Below are 22,141 nucleotides of genomic sequence, written 5' to 3' on the forward strand. Positions count from 1 at the left end.
AGAGGAAGAGGGAGTTCTGGATAAGGAGGAAAGAAGAAAGGAAGGAAGGGAGAAAGAGCTGACTCTTTCTCCGTTCCTTCCTTCCTCCATATTAGCATTTGCATATATATGGAGAGATGCTGGGGGCACTGCATTAACATATCCTGAAAGTGTATACTTAAATATCATATATCATTGCTCACTTTTCATGCCAGTGCTGTGTCCAGAGCAGGTGCCCCCTGTTTCTGGACCAAGTGGAGGAGGGGAAGAGGTGCGAGCAGAGGACCCAGTGATCCTAACACCCTCAACCAGTCACAATGGACCCCCGGCAGCCAGTCGCAGTGGATCCCTGGCAGTCAGTCACAGTGGACCACCAGCAGTCATGGTAGGTAGCGGCCCATAGTTTCCGTGGCAGTGGGCAAAAAGACAAGTGTGTCCACAATCTGCTGTCTTGGGGCCAGATGCACTAAACCTTAACGACCCTCTAACAACCCTTTAATGAAGGAAATGCCTAACCGTTGCATGCATTAAAGGCCTTTTTCCGACGAAGCAAGCAGCTAACGAAAACGGAATACAAAAGAGTAACTACCATTGTAATGTGGGCGATTCGGGATGCACTAACAATACCGACGATCACACCGAATCATTTACTGCGACATATTAAACGTATGGTCAGAGCAGTCGTAAAGGCCTGAGCTGTCATCTCCCCGCTTCCCCCTGCACCTTAAAATTCCAAGCTGGCATGTTGAAAAACAAAATAAAGAACACAAACGTGGCTCCCCGCTTCCATCTGCATACAATACAAATGAAATGAAAACAAAATCAAAAAAGGACTGGGAGGGGGCAAGGGCGCTCGTCAGGAGTGTCCTGTATGGACGGCCTTGCCCCAGCCACCCCCCCAGCCCCCCCGAGGTCGCCGCTGCTCCCCGCTTCCGCTCGTATAAAATAAAAAATTAAAACTAAACTAAAAAGTTTAGCAGCCCCGGTCCCCCTCCCTTCCTGTCTCTCTCTGTACTCCTTCTCCCATAGCTCCTCCTCACGGCATCCTCCGCCCCCGTGCCCCGACCCCCTGAGCTCATCGCCGCCGCTCCCCCCCTCTACCGGACCCCCCCCCCCTCCGCTTTACCGGCCCGCGCAGCGCCTCTCACCTCTGTGTGAAGATGCTGCACGGGATGGAACAGCTGATCGGCGATCACTGCTGCCTCCTCCGATGTCTCTCTGTTCTTCCTTGGCCTGCCCTCCTCTGACGTAAGTTACAGGGGAGCGGCGGCGACGAGCTCAGGGGGGCCGGGCACGGGGGCGGAGGATGCCGGGAGGCGGAGCTATGGGAGAAGGAGTACAGAGAGAGACAGGAAGGGAGAGGGACCGGGGCTGCTAAACTTTTTAGCTTTGTTTTAATTTTTTATTTTATACGAACGGAAGCGGGGAGCAGCGGCGACCTCGGTGGGGGGGGGGGGGGGGGTAAGGCCGTCCATACTGGACGCTTCTGACGAGCGCCTTTGCCCCCTCCAGATCCTTTTTTGATGTATGTTTTGATGATGCAGGGGGAAGCGGGGAGCCACGTGTTTGTGTTTTTTTCTTGTTGCTGTTTTGGACGTTTGTGGCATGCGCACAGCAGCCAGCATAACGCTTGGCTGCTCTGCGCATGCTTTAGGGGCCGATTACCGACGGGGATTACAAATCTTTGATACATTGTAGTTTTCAATACCGCACCGAACATGTGCGACTTGTTTTTTTGGTGCATGCTTCATTTTTTCAAATTCGTTAAGGACTTTAACATTTTAGATTTTTTTACATATGGTTGATGCATCTGGGCCTTGGTTCTGTATATGCAGGTCTCCATGAAACGAGGAACAATGCCAGCTATTCCCCTTACCCTGCAGCGTGGACACCATCAACACACAGTAAGTTTTATCTCCCATTTCCCCTTCCCATCCCATCTGTGTGCGACCGCATGAAATGCTCTTCTCCTCCCCCACCCCCTCGCAGGCACCAGCCACCAGTCCATGCAGCCACCCAGTGCACCTGGTAAGTTGTCTCTCAATTTATCTTATGTTCCCCACCCCTCTGCCCGACGTGTGTGTGTCTGCTCTTTTCCATGCAGGTCCCCAGGGAGCATGGAACACTGTCCCTGTTTCAAACTACCCTGTGCCTGGTGTTCCGTCCCGAACCACAACGAAGCAAGGTAACAGTTGGCTCCAATTACCCTTTCCCATCCTATCTTGATGTGCCGCTACAGCCTCTAATGCTCTTTCATGCCCATCCCACACAGGTAACGGCCACATGCCTCTGCAGTCCAACACTGGCCATGGTAAGTTGTGGGCAATGTTTTCCTACTATTTGCACCACCCCTTTGACACACATGACAGCCTCTAATTTGTTGTGTTGTTTCTTCTATGCATGTCTACAGGAAGCCTGAAACAGTGTTCCTCAGTCGAGTCATACTGTTGCCGGAGTACCACATCAGGCCCCAGTGGTGCAAGGTAACTTTTGCCTCCCATTTCCCATTCCCTTCCCTTGTTGATTTTCCGCTACTGTTTCTAACGCTCTTCCCTTCACAGGCACTGGCTATATGCATCAGCAGCCATGGTAAGTAGCGGGCAACCCTTTCTCCTATGTTAGCCACTCCCCAGACACTCATACTTTGCTCTAATATGATTTCTTGTTCCCCATATGCAGGCCTCAACGAATCCAGAAGCACCTTGCACTCATTAGATGGAACCAGCCCGACATCTGCACCAAATGACCAAGGAGAGCGGTCTCCAGTGCCCACACTCCATCACTCACCACCCAACCCTCCCCCAGGGTCTCTTGCATTGTTATTGACCGATTCTGTTTGTTTTATTTTGCAGTTTCCTGGTGCCAGCATGACACAATTGCGCAGTCCTTTCTCTTTGGTTCGGCACTTCTTTGTAAAGTGCTTTCAGAGGCATTTATATTTGGGTGAAAATATAAATTAATTTATATTTTCACCCAACAGCATAACTGTTGGAGCCAATCTTTTTTCAAAATTTTTTTAACACCAGCAGCACGTGTTATTGGATATTGCATGTTTCCTGTCGCATTGGCACACTTACAATATTGTTCAGGAAGCTGGTGCCAAGAGGAGGATTTTATGCTTTTGATGTCACTCGTGGAGGTCTGTAAGAGCATTTGAGCTATGCTCTGGGCTTTGATGCTTTTCCTCCCTTGTATACAAACATCCCTTTCCCGTCATAAATGGAATCTGTAACAATAGCTGTGACAGTGTGTCGCAGCGATAGAAAACACGTAAAGATATAATTCGGGATGTTGTTGCCAAGAGTTTTTATTCCGACGATGATGCAGCTCATGAAGGTTTGTGAGCGCATTCGAGTTCCAGACCAAGCTCTGAGGCTTTTCCTCCTTTTAGCAGAAACATCCCTTTCTTGCCAAAGACGTTTTGTGTTGTTTACAGAATTGTATTGTGGGTGGGAACTAGCCACTGCACAACACACATTTATTGATGTGCATAGCTAATATAACAATTGAACTTGCACGTGAAAACCATTACACAATCAGTTTACTCTGCAAGAAAAAAAATTACACATTTATTGATGTGCATAACAAATACAATTAAACTTGTGTGTGAAAACTGTATAAGAATTGTATTGCCATAACAAACATGCAGCGCTGGGTGTGTTCATAAGACAGCCTGGGCTACTATTCTCGCTGGGTGGTGTCAGCTGGCCAGGCCCAGGGTGCAGGCCTGGTGTTTGGTGGTGATATAAATGGTAGTGGTGTGTTTACAAGAAGTGAGGGCAACAATGGAGGACACTGCCCGCTGCAAATATGCTCCTGTAAGTTCGCAGCATGGTGTTCCACAGTTGCGATTAGGCTGGCCAGTGAAAGAGACAGTAGCCCCCTCATTTCAGTTATTTCCTTGTGGATGTCCTCCAGAATGATGCAGATATCCCCACACGGAGGTACCTTGTCCTCCCCTTTTGCCTTTGCTGCTCCTGGGAGCAGCTGTGCCTCAGCAGGCATGGGGAATGGAGACAGGGCCGAGGGTATGGGTCACCATGGCATGCATGGTGCAGCTGGTGCAGGATTTTGTTTTTGTCATGCTGCAGTGGTTATGGGAGTCGTTCCATGTCTACAGCATATCCCTCAACCTCAGACATCGATGATGGATCTGAAATAAAATACAATTGGTTACTACTGACAGTCTGTCAGCATTTGGTGTATCCCTCAATCCCAGACATAGATGACGGATCTGAAATAAAATGCAATTTTTACCATTGACCGCCTGTCATCATTTGACATATCCCTCTGTAATAAAAGGCAATTCCATATCATCAAGCTGATCAATCCATAGACTGGTGGGTTGTGTCCATCTACCAGCAGGTGGAGATAGAGAGCAAACTTTTGCCTCCCTATATGTGGTCATGTGCTGCCGGAAACTCCTCAGTATGTTCTCTATCTCAGCAGGTGGTGGTCACACACAGCAGCAGCTCTGGCTAGGCCTCCAAGCCTAATCCTTAGGTTTTTGTTGAGGCCTGGGGTTGAGGGCTCTTTTGAGCAAGTGCAAACCTGGTGGTGCCAGGTCCCTCCTTTTCTCCCCCCTCCCGCTGGCTCCGTTTAAAAAAAAAAAAAAAAAAAATATTTTTAAACGTCTTTAAAGGCGTTTAATTCGACGTTTCTTTAAACGTTCATTGCAGCTACTCACTGGGACACCAGTTCGTTACAGCTCGGAGCGGCAAGCAGGTAATTTTACCTTTTTATAGCGGGCAGGGGGTTCCCCGATTCTTCTCCTCGTGGCAATGGCGTCGGAGGGCGAGGGCGCAAAGGGTCGCTCCCCGGATCGCTGGAGCGCTTCTAGAGGGGATGCGGGGGTTTTACAACCTGATTCGCCCTTGATGGGTGATAGTTTAGTGACCGATGAATGTCCCGGTCGTTCCTCCGGCGTGGCGGTTTTTTTCCCGCCGTAAACGCCCATCCCCCGCTCCTCGCCTCCGCCATCTTGGCCGGCCACGCGGCTCGGACGGCTTCTTCGGGGCCGCCCTTGAGGTTGGAGACATTAATGCCATGAACGCCCTTAATTTGGGCGACGGCACCAAAGCGGCTAAAGTTAAGCGCCGTTCTTCCCGCGCGGCTCCTTCACGGAGTTTCGCGCCGGACGCCATTTTGGATGCGCAGCATGTCTCTCCCCCGCTATTGCGAGCGCCGGTTGAGAGCGCGTCTAGGGCTGTTGCCCAGGCTGCGGAAGTGCACAGTCTGGGGGGGTTTCTCCCCCGAGTTTGTTTTGCTGCTGCATCAGGCTTTCCTCATGCCAAACGCTGCCCCTGCTCCCTCTTCTGATAAAGAGGTTGAGGTTCCCAGAGGTAAACGCCCTCGGGTTGATTTCCAGGCCTTGGAGGACTTTTGTCTCCTCCGATGTAGATGAGGGCAGCGTGTCTGAGGTCTCCCAACGATCCTTTGCGGATTCCTTGGAGGAGATAGATCCCCGCTCGGATGGAGCGGATGACCCCTCTGCAGCGCGGCTTTTTAGCCCAGAGGATTTGCCCAACCTGTTGTTACAGGCCATGGACACTTTGAAGATTTCCTCTCCGGAGGACGTCTCTCCCTCAGCCCCTGTTGGCTCTGCCATTATGCTGGGGACGAAGCGCCCGCCTAGAACCTTCCACGTGCATGATGCCATGCACACCTTAATTGCGGCTCAATGAGATGTCCCGGAAACGAGCCTTAAAGTGGCTAGGGCTATGTCCCGCCTCTATCCTTTGGCTGTGAGTGAACGTGAGGCCTATCTGTGGCCTACCGTGGATTCTTTAATCACTGCGGTGACTAAGAAAACGGCGTTGCCGGTGGAAGGTGGCACGGCCCTAAAGGACGCCCAAGACAGAAGATTGGAGGCGGCCTTAAGGTCGTCCTTGGAGGCAGCTGCTTTAAGTTTGCAGGCCTCAGTTTGCGGCTCCTATGTGGCCAGGGCGTGCCGGACTATGGTGCAGCGGGCTTCCCCCTCGGATCGTTCCTTGAGGGCTGATTGGCCGGCCCTGGAATCGGGCTTAGCCTATTTGGCAGACTTGCTGTATGATGTCTGGAGAGCCTCAGCTAAAGGCATGGCTCAGACAGTCTCTGCGCGGCGGTGGCTTTGGCTGAAACATTGGTCTGCTGACCACGCCTCTAAATCCCGCCTGGCTAGATTGCCTTTTAAAGGCAAGCTGCTCTTTGGGGTCGAGCTGGACAAAATCGTGACCGATCTCGGCACGTCTAAGGGCAAGAAATTACCAGAGGTCAGGGCTCGGGTTAGTACTCGTCCCGATACCTCCATACCGCCCGGGCAAGTCGGGTTCCTCTGCCCCCTCTTCCTTCAAGAGGAATTTCTCCCCCAAGCAGCATTCCTTTCGCAGAGACCGCCGTCCCGGAGGTGCTCCCTCCGGTCCTCCCCCAGGGTCTCGTACCCAATGACGGGGCCTTGGTCCACGCCCCAGTGCAGATTGGAGGACGGCTGTCCTCGTTTCTGGGCGAGTGGACCACTATAACTTCAGACGCGTGGGTGCTGGAAGTCATCAGAGACGGCTACAAGCTAGAGTTCTGCCAACCCTTAAGAGACGGGTTTGTACTCTCTCCCTGCAAGTCTCCGGTCAAGCTGTGGTAGTGCAGCAGACCTTGGACAACCTGATCCGCCTGGGTGCGGTCGTTCCGGTGCCAAAAAAATCAGATTGGCAAGGGACGTTACTCCATTTTCTTTGTGGTTCCAAAGAAAGGAGGTTCTGTCCGGCCTATCCTCGACCTCAATGGGGTCAATCGGGCCTGGAAAGTGAGGCACTTTCGCATGGAGACTCTCCGCTCTGTTATAGCGGCAGTGAAGGCAGGAAAGTTCTTGGCTTCCTTGGACATCAAGGAAGCGTACCTGCATATTCCCATCTGGCCTCCTCTCCAACGCTTTCTGCGTTTTACAGTCCTGAGACGACACTTCCAGTTCAGAGCCCTCCCTTTCGGGTTGGCTACTGCTCCGCGGACCTTTTCCAAAGTAATGGGGGTCATAGCGGCCTTCCTGCTAAAGGAAGGAGTACAAGTCCATCCTTATCTGGACGACTGGTTGATCCGAGCCCCCTCTTATGCAGAGTGCGGCAAAGCTATGGACCGGGTAGTTGCTCTTTTGAGCTCCCTGGGATGGATCATCAACTGGAAGAAGAGCCAGCTGCGCCCGACTCAGTCCCTGGTGTATCTGGGAGTTCGATTCGACACCCAAGTGGGCAGAGTGTTCCTGCCAGACAATCGGATTGTCAAGCTTCAGGCTCAGGTGGACTAGTTCCTAGTAGCCTCTCCTATTCGGGCTTGGGACTACGTGCAGCTGTTGGGCTCTATGACGGCCACGATGGAAGTAGTGCCCTGGGCCAGGGCTCATATGAGACCACTACAGCTATCTCTGCTGCTGCGCTGGACTCCGATGTCGGAGGATTATGCTGTGCGCCTTCCCGTGGACCCAGCAGTGCGCAAGGCGCTGAGCTGGTGGACGCAGACAGACAAGTTGTCTGCAGGATTGCCTCTGGTGACCCCGGAGTGGATTGTAGTCACGACAGACGCCTCTTTGATGGGCTGGGGAGCCCACTGCTTGGGAAGGCCAGCGCAGGGGCTCTAGTCTCCTGCAGAGGCAAGTGGTCTATCAACCTCCTGGAACTCAGAGCCATTCGCTTGGTGTTATTGGAGTTCATCCCGGTACTCGTGTTGAAGCCTGTACGGGTCCTGTCGGACAATGCCACGGCTGTGGCCTATATCAACCGCCAGGGAGGTACCAGAGCGCCCCTCTAGCCAAGGAGGCTATGAGTCTTTGCCAGTGGGCGGAAGCGAACCTGGAGCAGCTTTCAGCGGCCCACATTGCCGGAGTCATGAATGTCAAGGCGGACTTTCTCAGTCGCCATACCTTGGAGCCCGGAGAGTGGCAACTATCTGCTCAGGCGTTCTTGGACATCACGAAGCGCTGGGGCCAGCCGAGCCTAGATCTGATGGCGTCATCGGCCAATGGCCAAGTGCCGCGCTTTTTCAGCAGAGGACGGGACCCTCGATCCCTGGGAGTAGATGCTCTTCTCCAACAGTGGCCGACACAAGAGCTCCTCTATGTGTTCCCGCCCTGGCCCATGTTGGGCAGGGTGCTAGACCGGGTGGCAAAGCATCCCGGCAGGGTAATCCTGGTGGGTCCGGATTGGCCCAGACGTCCCTGGTATGTGGACTTGTTCAGGCTCTCAGTCGACGATCCTCTGCGGCTGTCAGTGGAGCAGGGCCTGTTACATCAGGGTCCCGTGGTGATGGAGGATCCCTCTCCCTTTGGTCTTACGGCCTGGCTATTGAGCGGCAGCGTCTGAGGAAGAAGGGCTTCTCAGACAAGGTCATCGCCACTATGCTGAGAGCGAGGAAGCGCTCTACTTCTACTGCTTACGCCAGGGTTTGGCATATCTTTGCAGCATGGTGTGAAGCAGGCTCACTTTCTCCCTTCACTGCTCCAATTTCTTCAGTGTTGGCGTTCCTGCAAGAAGGTCTGGAGAAAGGCCTGTCGCTCAGTTCCCTTAAAGTCCAGGTAGCGGCTCTGGCTTGCTTCAGGGGCCGCCTGAAGGGTGCTTCCCTGGCTTCGCAGCCAGATGTGGTGCGCTTTCTCAAGGGAGTTAATCACCTGCGCCCTCCTCTGCACTCAGTGGTGCCTGCGTGGAATCTCAACCTGGTGCTAAGAGCATTGCAGAAGCCGCCTTTGGAACCCTTGTCGAGGGCATCTCTGAAAGACCTGACGTTGAAAGCAGTCTTTTGGGTGGCTATCACTTCAGACAGAAGAGTTTCCGAGCTCCAGGCGCTCTCATGTCGAGAGCCTTTTCTGCAGTGCACTGAGGCAGGAGTGACTATTCGCACAGTGCCTTCCTTCCTGCCCAAGATTGGTTCTCGCTTCCATGTGAATCAGCAGCTCTGTCTCCCTTCCTTTCGTAGGGAGGACTACCCAGAGGAGTACTCCGCTCTTGAATATCTGGATGTGAGACGAGTCATCATCAGATACTTGGAAGTGACCAATGATTTCCGGAAATCGGATCATCTGTTTGTCCTGTTTGCAGGTCCTCGTAAGGGTCTGCAGGCTGCTAAGCCTACAGAGGCAAGATGGGTCCAGGAAGCCATTGCAGCGGCTTATGTGGCCGCGGGGAAGGTGCCGCCTATCCAGCTGAAGGCTCACTCCACGAGAGCTCAGGCGGCCTCGACGGCAGAGGCCGGATCCGTCTCCTTGGAAGAGATACGCAAGGCGGCAACGTGGGCTTCGGCTCATACATTCTCCAAGCATTACCGTTTGACTGTGGCTGCACGGGCGGAGGCCCGGTTTGGAGCTTCAGTGTTGAGGTCAGGGATTTCTATGTCCCGCCCTGGGTGAGTACTGCTTCGGTACATCCCACCAGTCTATGGATTGATCAGCTTGATGATATGGAAGGTAAAATTATGTATAATCATACCTGATAATTTTCTTTCCATTAATCATAGCTGATCAATCCATAGCCCCTCCCAGATATCTGTACTGTTTATATTCTGGTTGAATTTTAGGTTCAAGTTTAGCCTTCAGTTACTTCAGGAGGACTTCGTGTTCAAGTTCTTCTTTCACTTGGATTCTTCAAGAGTTGAGACGACTTTGTGTTACAGTGAGCTGCTGCATTCCTCTCCCCTCCGTTTTACGGGGCTGGATTGAGACATAAATTCTGCCGGCACTCCCTCCCGCTTCGTGCGGCTGTAGGGCAGCTTTGCACCCCTCCCGCTTCGGCGGTGTTAGGGTCAGTCAGCTCCTCCCGCGGTTGCGGTTGCAGGATAAGCCAGATCCCCCCGCATCGGCGGGTGTGGTGTCCCTCCCCCGCTCCGCGGGGATGAGCTGGACGGATTCCCCTCCCCCACTTGTGTGGGGATGAGCTGGGTTAATTCCCCTCCCCCGTTTCGGCGGTGGTGAGCTGGGCAGAGTGTCCCTTCGTGGGTGTAATTCTCTAAGTGCTGAGTCCTGCGGATGGAGCTTTGATATCGACATACTGAGGAGTTTCCGGCAGCACATGACCACATATAGGGAGGCAAAAGTTTGCTCTCTATCTCCACCTGCTGGTAGATGGACACAACCCACCAGTCTATGGATTGATCAGCTATGATTAATGGAAAGAAAATTATCAGGTATGATTATACATAATTTTACCTTGGTTACCATTCACAATTTGTCAGCATTAGAATGGCACCAAGGTTACCCACCAAATAATATCCCTGCTAACCACAAAGTCTTTTGGGATCAAATCACTCTACTCATTACTCAACTATATCCAACATCTGAGTCTTGTGTGAACCTCACTTCAAGTTTTTCAACCTTATGTCAATCACTTGTGGCTCCTAAATCTGCATCTAAAATTTACACATTCCTACAGAAACTTAAGTCAAACCCCTGATGCACTCTAATGGCAGACTAGGAGAACGACTTGGATTTTACACTTTCCAGGAAAGAATGGGACATTTTTTGGACCAAAGGTATGCATTCATCTCTTTCAGCTGCACTTCTACAATCATCCTATTTAATAATCCATAAATCTGACACCAGTTAAGCTAGCTAAAATTACAAATAACTTAAGGGCCCTTTTATAAAGGTGCGTAGGCACCTACGCGCATCCAGTGCGTGTCAATTTGGAATTACCACCCGACTATTGCGTGCCATGGGTGGTAATTCCATTTTTTAGGTGCGTCCAATATGCGCAGCGGAAAATATTTTTTATTTTCTATCGTGCAGCTCTAACCGGGCAGTAATCGGCAGTGTACTGCTAAGTTAACGGGTAACGGTAAGGTCTCAGGCCCAAAATGGATGCGTTCCAATTTTAATTTTGCCGCATGTTCATTTTCGGCAAAAAAAAGGCCTTTTTTGCAGGTGCACTGAAAAATGCACCTGCGTGCATCCAAAACACATGCCTACAGTAGCTAGGCCATTTTTCGGCATGCCTTAGTATGTTGGTCCTGTCAGTCACCTGTGGGCTCACTTGCACATATGCTATTCCACTGTCAGAACTTACTCTCCTACTGGAACTCAATTTGGAATCTACTCCAGGAAATATTCACTTTCACACACAACTTTTATCCTTCAAGATTTTGATTTTGAGATCCTCCACACCTGGTCTCTCTATTCCACCTAAGCATGCAAAAGTCTTCAACTTGATGCTGTCCCTTGCTCTTCACCTAATTATCTCAAATTGGAAGAACAACAAGAATGTCTTTCCATGAATGGTGGAACCTACTATGTTATTTTCGTCACTATGAAGAAACAGCAGCTTTAAAAAATGGTACTATATTGTCTTTTCAGAAAACTTGGTCTATACCAGACAATTACTGCCAATCACCTTAATGCTTCAAACCTTATTACCCTTGCTCACTCCCAGCTTCTTATCTATACCCTCACTCTACACTTTTATTTCTCTTAGCAATTATGCAAATTTATATCAGTCTGCTTGATTGTTTGTTACCTTGTTTGAAGTTTTTACTACCTTAACTGTTCTTTAATGAGAGTGCTTATATAGGGGTTGTTGTAGGAGGCGGAAGGCCTCCAATTATTTAATATACAGAATTAATTCCTCATATTTCTGGACAGAGAGAAATGGAGGTTTCTCTCTTTCTAATCATAGGAAAAGCTTGCTGGAATAGCAATTACTCTCTACCCCTCCTCTTGCCAAGTCAGGTAATTGAACCTGATTGCCCACGATCTCTCCCTTTGAATATGGTCAGGCCTCAGGGAGCTCAGGAGACAGAATTCTTTCCCATGCCCTTTGAAGTAAGGCTACTTCAATCCAGGAGAGAATTACTCTTTTTGTTGTAACTATAAGAGGACATAACACATAACACTTGCAGAAGACATCTTTCTGTCTAAAACAAAAGATCAATACTGTATCTCACAAAGGAGAGGCAATTGAACTTCTCTGAGAAACAGACTACTGGGGCCAGGCAACTGGAGCCCTTTTGTAGCTTTCTTTATTATGCATTTCCTTGAAACGCAAGAGAAACTATGTTCTGACATGTTTTCCAAAACACAGAGGCTGGGCTATCAGGTGAGAAATATATCACATCTGAAAGGAAACAGTTTAACTCTTTTCTCCACTTTTAGAATAAGGATATAAGAGAAATACTAAGATAAAAGATCAAAGGTTCTGAGAAATATATTGTCAGGCTCAGTCGCCAGATCTGCACCACTCTTTCTCAGTCTCTTCCTTTCTTCACCAAGCACGCCCTTCACTCCCGAGTCGACAGTTTTAAGAGCCCTCCACCAGCACTTCCATTTCCTCCTCATTCTCCCCTCCTTCCACCTCCTCCAGTTCCATTCTCTCCTCCCCTTCCTCTCGGTCTAGGGGCTCTTCCCTTCCCCCATCTGATTCCATCTCCCAATCACACCCCGGCTCCTCCCTCTCTTGCATAGAATCTTCTCCCTTCACCTGATCCCTCTGCTGTTGCTGCACTGCCTTCTGCACCTTGTAGTTTCTTAGCTCCTGGCTTCTCTGACATTGCCCTGCCTTCTGGGCTTTGTAGTTCCTTGGTTCTGAATCTCTGTGGTGCTGCACTGCCTTCTGGGGCTTGTAGTTTCTTTGCTTTTCACATACCCCCCCCCCCCCCCCCCCCCCCCCCCCAGTCAAACGATTGCTAGTCCGTTTGTTTTTTCCTTCCCTCACTACCGGACTAGCAATCCTAGACAGAACATCAACATGCTGCATTAATTTCCCTGCTTGATGTTCCACCTGAAACTGAAAGGGTTGCAACGCCAAATACTACCTCATCAATCTAGCATTATGGTTCTTCATCTGACCCAGCCACTTTAAGGGGGCATGATCCGTGACCAGCTTAAAGGGACGCCCCTCAAGATACTAACTCACAGGCTTGTATCGCCCACTTAACTGCCAGTCATTCCCTTTCAATCGTGGCATACCTAGTTTTATGAGGGAGAAGCTTCCTGCTCAAGTACATAATCGGGTGCTCCTCTCCCTCATGCACTTGTGATAACACCGCACCTAATCCTACCCCAGATGCATCAGTATGCAATACAAAAGGTTTCTCAAAGTCCACTGCTTTAAGTAGAGGCTCGTGGCATAATGCTGACCGCATCCCAGCAAATACCCTTTCCGCGTCCTCCTGCCACCGGAGCTGATTCGGTCTATTACCCTTCAACATATCTGTCAAGGGGGCAGCTCGAGATGCGAAGTGAGGTATAAATCTTCTGTAATAATCTATCAATCCCAAAAAACTTCTTAGCGCTTTCTTATTTGTAGGAAGGGGAAACTCCTGAATACTTTTCACCTTATCACACAGTGGCTTAACCTGTCCATTTCCTACCCGATAGGCCAAGTATTTTACCTCTCGCTGTACAAAATGGCATTTTTGAGGGTTAAGGGTGAGACCTGCTTCCCGAAAAGATTGCAATACCCCCCTAACCTAGACTACATGAGTCTCCCAATCCGGACTATGAATGATTACATCATCCAAATATGCAGCAGCATATTCCTGGTGTGTTCTCAATACTCTGTCCAGAAGACGTTGGCAAGAAGCCGCAGCTGAATTTAAGCCAAATGGCATTCACTTGAATTGAAACAACCCAAGCGGGGTGCAAAAAGCTGTCTTAGGCCGAGCCTTCCTCGATAAGGGAATTTGCCAGTACCCCTTTGTTAAGTCAAGAGTAGACAAGAACTGTGCCGAACCCAGCCTATCTATCAAATCCTCAATACGAGGCATAGGATAAGCATCTGGCCCAGACAGCGCATTAACTTGCCGAAAATCAATACAAAAACGCCAGGATCCATCCCTCTTAGGCACTAACACCACAGGACTCGCCCACGGACTAATGGATTCCTCGATCACCCCAAAGTCCAGCATTTCCTTCACTTGTTTAACTACCTCCTGCTTTTTACCTGGGGATAACCTATAAGGCCGCTGATGAACCACCCTCCCTTTCTCCATCTCAATTTCATGTACGATTAAGTGTGTCTCCCCTGGACACGCTGTGAGAACATCCTGAAACTCCAGCAACAGAGCTTGCATCTGTTCCTTCTGCGGACCCTCTAAGCTGTCTCCCACTGTCACTTCTCTAAGAATAAAGATCTCCGATATCTGAGGTCCTAAGTCCTCCTCAAATTCCTCCTCCCCTTTTGCCCAATAGGCTTTCCTTTCCTGCCAAGGCTGGAGTAAGTTCGCATGATAGGTCTGAGGCTTCCCTCGCTCATTCAATACCTCATAAGTGACAGGGCCCAACCGTTTCCTCACCGTACAGGGTCCCTTCCATTTACTTAAAAATGTATGTGGATTATCCGGGACCCTAACCACCACCTTATCCCCTTCCTGAAATACTCTGATCTGCGCTCCCCGATCATAATGCGTCTTCTGATAACTTTGGGCTTTCTCTAGATTACCCCGGGAATAAGTGCCTAACCTCCATAACCGCCCTTTCAAATCATGAAGATATTCTACTACCGTCTTATCCTCCCGTTCTGGCGGTACCCACTGTTCCCGGAGAATATCCAACACTCCCCTTGGTGCCCGCCCATATAATAATTCAAAGGGGGATACTCCTAGGGAAGCCTGCACACATTCCCTAGATACATACAATGCAAAAGGCAAAAGTTGATCCCAGTTTTCATAGTGTGATCCTAACCCCTTCCTTAACAACATCTTCAAAGTTTTGTTGAACCTCTCCACTAGGCCGTTGGTTTGAGGGTGATAGGCTGAAGTACAAATGTGTTTAATACCAAAAGCCTCCCAAACCTGTACAAGGGTGCGAGAAAGAAAATTGGTGCCTCTATCAGTTAACACCTCCCTAGGAAAGCCAACCTCACAAAAAAAGCCGAATCAGCTCCGCAGCAATAACCTTGGCCGAAATATATCGCAAGGGTATGGCCCAGGGGAAACGGGTAGCCATATCAACAATCACCAGAATATAAGAAAACCCTCTCCTGGACTTAAGTAGGGGACCGATAATATCCATTGCCAATCTCCCACACGGATTCTCAATTCGGGGAAGAGGGTGCAATGGAGTAGGCCTTGGCCCTTTCTCTGTCAGGTTCTGACATACCACACAGGATTTACAGTATTCCTCTACCTCTTTATATACCCCAGGCCAGTAAAACCGCCCTAGTAACTGTTTCACTGTATTCTGGATCCCTTTATGTCCTCCCAGAGGATGGTCATGCGCTAACTGTAACACCAACTTCCGGAATCCCCTAGGTACAATAAGTTGTTTAATCTCCTCCTCACTGCCCTCAGCTGGCATCACCCAAAACAGTAAACCCTTCTCTATAACAAACTTGGGCCCCTGTGTGCCCCCCACCGGCTCCCTCGCCCGTTCCCAGGTATATTTCAATGTGAGATCTGACTCCTGTTCCCTGCTAAAGTAAGGGAACCTGCTCAACAACTCCTCAGGATCCTCCGGAAACTCCCCTACCTGCTCAATCCCTTTCATTGTCTGAGCTCTGTGCCTCTGCGTTAATTTTTTACTTGCCCTGACTCCCGAGTCTTCCCAGGTGCCCCTAGTACCTCCAAATGAAAGGGAAAAATATGTGATAAGTTCTGCTCTACTCCTTCTCGCTCTTTCCTCTATCCCCAAGTAACGACCAACCCTTCCTTTTCTCTTAAACAGTGCACAAATGGGGGCCAATCCCTCCCCAAAATTAGTTCCTGAGGTAGCCGGGGTAATATTGCTACCCATACCCAGTGTGACCCTGAAGGACCTTTTATACCAACCCGCTTAATGGGATATGTAGTGGTAGCCCCGTGAACACACTGAATGCTGACCTCTCGGCCCCTATTATCATTACATACTCCCCTCTTTCCCTTTATTCTTTTCCACAGGGCCCGAGACAGCATGGTCTGATCCGCCCCTGAATCTAGCAGAGCATTGACCCAGACCCCACCTATTTCCACTGCTTGCCTCAATTGCTTCACCACTGGCCCTTGAGAGTACGAGGTGAACCCTAATTTCGCAAAACAGTCCTTCCTCAGATGTCCTTTCCTTCCACACCGGTAACACATTCTCTCCTCATTCACTGAAGGTCTAGCCCCTGTTACTCTTGCCACTTTCTCCCCCATTCGTCCCCCTCCCCCTTCACACCGCTGGGCCTCCAGGAAGCATTCCATACTTTTAATGGCCTCCTCAAGTGACATACACCCCTTCTTTATCAAATCCACCCGAGACTTTTCAGGTAGTGCCTCCAAAAGTTGTTCCAGCACAAGCTCTTGCATTACCTGATTCATAGTTCTCTTTTCAGGCTCTAACCACTTTCCTGCTAAATCCAAACGTTTTTGAGCCAACGCCCGGGGTGTTTCACTCTCCACCCAGCGTAATTCTCTGAATCGCCTTCTATATGTCTGTCGGCTCACTCCATACCTGTCCAGAATAGCTTCTTTCAATTTGGTATAGTCCGCCACCTCCAGTGTAGGCAAAGCCCTAAAGGCAGCCAAGGCCTTACCAGACAGCGCAGGGGCTAATCGAATTGTCCATTGTTCCTGGGGCCACCCTGCAGCCACCGCCACCCTTTCAAATGCCCCTAAGTAATCTTCAATATTGTCCGACTCAGTCAGCTTACCCCACGGCAGCCAGTTCACTCCTGGAAGTCCTCCTACTCCCACCGCTCCTTCTGCTCGGTCCACTCTTCCATCCGGCCCCCTGTCAGACAACCGTCCTCCACCTCGAAGCAACTCCTGAAATAAGTCCAAGAGAGGTTGCTGCTGCGCCCGGGAAGCCGCCAACGACTCCTCCAACAGCTGATGAGCCATCTCTTGCTGTTTCTGAAATTGATGCGTCATAAACGCAAACAGCTCTTTGGGATCCATAGCCTTCACCGGATTCCCCCGCACCTGCAAAAAGACAGAAAAACAACCACCCAAGTGCGGTATCTCACAAACTCTTTTCCACTGCACAGAAACTGTGCTTCCCCAATTACTGTATCCTCCCTCACCTCCTCCCTAGGTACCCTTTACCTGGGTAGGCGAGTAATATGCCTTTGTCAACGTTGGCCCCCTCGACGGGCTTCAGGAACCTCCAGGACTCCCTCACCTCGCTCCAACTGCTCGACTGGTCTGGTCTGGAACTCCCTCCACTCCTTCCAGGACACTCCTCCTTCCCGTGGATGTTCACTGTGATCCCACCACTGCCACCATAATATGTCAGGCTCAGTCGCCAGATCTGCACCACTCTTTCTCAGTCTCTTTCTTTCTTCACCAAGCACGCCCTTCACTCCCGAGTCGACAGTTTTAAGAGCCCTCCACCAGCATTTCCATTTCCTCCTCATTCTCCCCTCCTTCCACCTCCTCCAGTTCCATTTTCTCCTCCCCTTCCTCTCGGTCTAGAGGCTCCTCCCTTCCCCCATCTGATTCCATCTCCCAATCACACCCCGGCTCCTCCCTCTCTTGCATAGAATAGTCTCCCTTCACCTGATCCCTCTGCTGTTGCTGCACTGCCTTCTGGACCTTGTAGTTTCTTAGCTCCTGGCGTCTCTGATGTTGCCCTGCCTTCTGGGCTTTGTAGTTCCTTGGTTCTGAATCTCTCTGGTGTTGCACTGCCTTCTGGGGCTTGTAGTTTCTTTGCTCTTCACAATATTCTTGTGTGAGAGAAGCTGTAAAGATGAATAAAAGAGATATAATATCCAAAACATTTGGACAAGAGACCAACTGCATCTTCAAAGGAAATGTAAACAGATGCTATGTATTTCTTTATTGACAGGAGATCCTGACTGACTGTAAGATGCTAATTAAGGGGGTGAGAGAAACCCTCCTCCTTCTTGTGCTCCTTTTGTATTGAAAGGGAAAAGAAACCCTATGTAATATTTCTCTGCCAGATAGGAGGTTGGTCAGTGTGCAGCGCTCTTGGCCTCATGCCAGAGAACTGAGAGACTGCCCTGACCAATTTTCTATTGTAATTTCATTTCTATATATGTTCTCATTTCTGTCCTATTCTAGACTATGTCTATGACTATTTCTTATTATTTATCCTAAATCTCTGGATAAAGAAATAAATCAGTGTTACCCCGAGAAGCGCTTCTCTGTTTTTTTTTCCTTTTTGTTTTTATTTGTTGTAGTGTAAATAGTCCTTAATCAGCTGTCCAGTTTCTAAGATAACAGTTGAGAGGATTTGTCTGCGTAGTATTGCTGGCCTGATTGGACTCCGCAGGCAGCAAGAACAGGCGCAAACAGGGTCCTTTTACAAAGGTGTGTAAGGGCCCACACACGTCCAGCGAGATAAAGGAACACTTCTTAGTGGCCCAATACTCCAAGCACAAGCTGAAAAATGTAGACATTTGGGCATGAACTTTCTGCTAGTAGAGGTTAGGTGCACTCCCAAGGACCGTGAAGGCTACGTATGACCACCCCAACTTCCGGAAATCACTAAATACTTGTTCGAAAAGGCATATCCTAAGGACCCAACTTAATTACCTGAATCCAGTAACTCAAAGAAACCCACATTTGTTATGAACTTAATGAACTTTATATAACTTCCATCTCTATGTTTCCCTAATGTGTCTGTACATATCTATTTCATTTATAATAACATCACTCTATATTTGTTTCTTCTCCAGAGGAGGCTTTGCCCCATGGCACTATGTAAGCCACATTGAGCCTGCAAATAGGTGGGAAAATATGGGGTACAAATGTAACAAATAGTTTCAAGAAATGCCATGGAATTTCACAAGTGTTGATTTCGGGGGAAAACCGATCGGCAGATGAAGCAGCTGCTAGTGTGTTCCCCAGCGAGTTAAAGAATGTAATTGAAAATGGCAGCTATACAGAACGGCAAGTGTATAATTGTGATGAAACTGCCTTGTTCACAAAAATGTTATCAGATAAAATTTTGGTGTTTAAACATGAACCCAATAAAACAGCTGGCTATAGGAAAATAAAAGATTGTGTCACTCTGCTTTTCTGCACAAATAAAACTGGCAGTCACAAGCTACCTCCGTTGCTGATTGGCTGATTTGAAAATCCATGATGCTTCAGTCACCTAAATAAATTAAAATTGCCTATGAATTATAAAAACAGCAACCATGCATTGATGACCAGTGCCATGTTTGATGAATGGTTTCACCAGTCATTTGTTCCATCTGTTCAAAGTATTTGCGTTCAAAGAAGATTAAGGAAAAGGCACTTCTGTTGCTCAATAACTGCCCTGCATACCTTCCAGCAGAGTCTTTGATCTCTAGGGACTGAAAAATTGGAATTCTTTATCTTCCCTTGAACACTGCATTCAAAATCCAACCACTAGACCAATGCATAATCAAGAACTTCAAACACAATTACAGAGGAGAAAATTCTAGCATTCCTGAAAAAGTTGAATTTGAAAGGATTTATTTTATTTAGATTTTGCCCACACTTTTTTCAGTAGTAGCTCAAGGCGAGTTACATTCAGGTACACAGAGTATTTCTCTGTCTCTGGAGGGTTTACAATCTAATTTTTGTACCTGAGGCAATGGAGGGTTAAGTGATTTGCCCAAAATCACAAGGAGCAGCAGTGGACTTTCAACTGGCCACCTCTGGATGTCAAGACTGGTGCTTTAACCACTGGGCCACTCTTCCACTTGTTAAGAAGTAATAGGATGATCTAAAAGCCATCCATTGAAAACTGCTGTTTGCGAGGCTTGGGTGATGCCTTTGCCGAAAGCAGTTCTTCCAGTGAGTCTGATTTTGAAGGCTTCACTGAAACAGCTTCTTTCATCAATACATTCAACCAGACAAACGAGCAAAAAGCTGCCTATATCTACAATATATTAAAATACTTTGATATAGAAACATCTGCAGAAATGATTAATAACTGGTTAGAGTTGGATGAAAATAAAGATGCAGGTGTTCCTAACATGAAATTTATGTCAGAGGAGGACATTATACAGGCTATTCAACCACATCATGATATCCAAGAGAACAAGGAAGATGATGATAATGATGTGCCAACTATGAAAATGTCTCCTCTTAAATCAATCGCTGCTCTTGATAAAGTTATCTGATTTATTGAGGAATATGGAGCAGAACCTTTAGAAATCATGCATCATAAGCAAATGATAGATTTTGCAAGAAAAAAAGTATCGCAAATCTAAAACTGCTAAGAAAATAAAAAATTTTTGGGCGCGCGTAGCAGACGCATGCCAAAAATTAAATTACCGCAAGAGCCATGTGGTAGCCTGATGGTAACTCCATATTGGCGCACGTTGGGCGCATGTAGGCACCTACGCGGCTTAGTAAAGGGCCCCTGAATAATGTGTTGTCAGCAAATTTAATTACCTCACTATATAATCATTTGTGTTTATTACAGTGATAATAATAAATTGGCATTCTTATTATATTATCATCGCCTGAGAATTTATGTATACAGAATTAATAAGAATTCACTCCCAATGTTCTACTATAGGCAGGATAGTGTTCACCAATTTACTGGCTGAGGAAAACAGCTCCAATTAGGCACTCATTACCATGCAATGTAAGTTAAGCATGCATTTGCAGAATAGTGCTTATGCATGTACATGCCAAAATTCTGCCTATGTGCACACATGTTCATGTAAATGTCATTATTTAAACACACACGTAATATGTGTGTGCCTATGTTTATATAATTGCTCTCATAGTACCTGGGTGGTCTGACCAGATATCGAGTGGCACTAGCTGGTTACATGCTGCTGAATACCCGGTCCGAACCAGGCAGGAGCCACTGAATATTGACCCATAGAGACCATAGGGTAAAGAAGTTTCTAATGCCAAGTTAGATTTATCCAGCATCATAGCACTCAAGGAACATAATAGGAGAACTAGAATCACAAAACTCTCATAGTGGACATCAACTAGACTATGTGTAGACCCTGCAAAGCGTTTTTCTGGGTTCTTTTGCTTGTTTGACACTTTGTGGGTGGGTAATTTGGCATGGGATTTGCACTACAGTCCTATACTATCTCTACTAAACCATGGTTTCCATATATTTGAAACTAATTTGAATGCTTCATGTTAAAAGGTCTGCTTAATGATCAACCTGATTGTTTATTTTCTTGTAAACACTGTCTATAAGTATATGCCAGTAAAGCTGTTTGTTGTTGAACGCTGTTCTTTGGTAGATACTAAGGTGCAAGAGAAGCTTGTCACAGAGCTCAGGGAGCAACTGTCTCTTATGATACCAAGCATTCACAATATAAGCAAGCACAAGTCCCAGAACACTGATTCCAGGTCCTGGAGGGATCAACTCCCAAAAGAAACTCCAGAAAACTGGAGACGTAAGGGGCCTGCCTCCAGCAGGGACACAAGTGGCTGCAGGGTGAATAGGGCAGGCCCCAAGTTACATTGTGATAACATGAAAACACCTTGCCTCTGAAAAAAAGAACCTTTGTGGTCTCATACCATCTTTGGTGAGGGGATCTTTGTGTACAATTATTCCAGTAATAGATACTCCTCACAAGCTAAAACGTATGAGATTTCCCCTTTAGGGGAGTGTGTAATGCTGTATTATTCTAGCAGGGATCTCCTATATTCCCACAGTATTAATAGCTTATCTTGTTTTTCTGTTTTCTTTAGGTATTGTGGAACAAGTTAACTTTTCAGCTCAAGATCATCTCATAGCCCTGGCAGTGAGGGGAGCTTTGTATCTCTTTGGTCTTTCTTTGCCACGGATAATTTATTGCATTTTGATTGGACAGAAGGCGTAAATACTATGTGATGTACTGTCACATTATTCCTGTCATTATATCATGGTCATGTTTATAGCTGTGCAGCTTTTCCTTGCCCCTAAAAGGCCTCTCAACTTATTCCTTTCCATCTGATTTTCATCATGAAGTCACTGTAACATATCCAATTTTTGTGCCATGAATCAGCCCAGAATTCTGCTGTGATTCCTTATGGGTGAAAAGAAGGATGCTGCTGATCAGAAATATCTTTCACATAGTTCTTTATCTGGTCCCTTTGTTGTCACTTTTATCAACAGTATATGGGAGCTGTGAGGGCTACTTCTCCAGCATCATATTATGTATTTTGCATGTAAATATAAAGGAATCAGCATATGATTTAAAAAATATCTTCTATCATACACTTGGGAAGAAAATGCAACCCCCCTCCCAGTCTGAGGAACAAGATTCTGAGGCAAGACTCCAAGAAATGTGAGCAGGTAGACTGTGTATGTTAAGCATTGCTGTGCTAAGGACTACAAGTCCTTGTAGTTCTCTGTGATTGG

At 48.0% G+C, this 22,141-nt stretch overlaps 1 long non-coding RNA gene across 1 annotated transcript; it reads left to right on the plus strand.

Moving 5' to 3' along the window:
* Positions 1–296: 296 nt before the first annotated feature.
* Positions 297–21,632, plus strand: LOC115459377. The gene is made up of 3 exons (XR_003940261.1): positions 297–364; positions 1,815–1,883; positions 21,490–21,632. It is a non-coding gene; the product is annotated as an uncharacterized LOC115459377 (long non-coding RNA).
* The last annotated feature ends 509 nt before the right edge of the window (positions 21,633–22,141 follow it).

Source organism: Microcaecilia unicolor, unplaced genomic scaffold (genome assembly GCF_901765095.1).
Source record: "Microcaecilia unicolor unplaced genomic scaffold, aMicUni1.1, whole genome shotgun sequence".
Taxonomy (NCBI): Eukaryota; Metazoa; Chordata; class Amphibia; order Gymnophiona; family Siphonopidae; genus Microcaecilia; species Microcaecilia unicolor.